The sequence below is a fragment of the Penaeus monodon genome, chromosome 22 (genome assembly GCF_015228065.2).
Source record: "Penaeus monodon isolate SGIC_2016 chromosome 22, NSTDA_Pmon_1, whole genome shotgun sequence".
NCBI lineage: Eukaryota > Metazoa > Arthropoda > Malacostraca > Decapoda > Penaeidae > Penaeus > Penaeus monodon.
In genome coordinates, this window is record NC_051407.1 from 3,410,646 (window position 1) to 3,410,851 (window position 206).

A 206-nucleotide genomic window follows, 5' to 3' on the forward strand; every position below is an offset into this window, starting at 1 on the left:
ATCCCCCTCCCCCCTCTCCTTTTCCCATCACACAAGCGTAAGAAAGTATACAGCTGAACGCACCCATGTATCACGCAGCACTCTCGCGAACTTCAAGTCATACAGAGCTTATATGGTCTTGTCTTGAACCGACCGCTTGAGCCGAGTTCGGTTCATAGGCGATTCTGTTTCAAGAGAACTCAAGTGTGGTCGCTCCTACTGGGCAA

At 50.5% G+C, this 206-nt stretch overlaps 1 protein-coding gene across 1 annotated transcript in view; it reads right to left on the minus strand.

Moving 5' to 3' along the window:
- LOC119586778 overlaps positions 1 to 206 on the minus strand; it is a 57,084-nt gene that overhangs the window by 47,313 nt on the left and 9,565 nt on the right. The window lies entirely within an intron of this gene.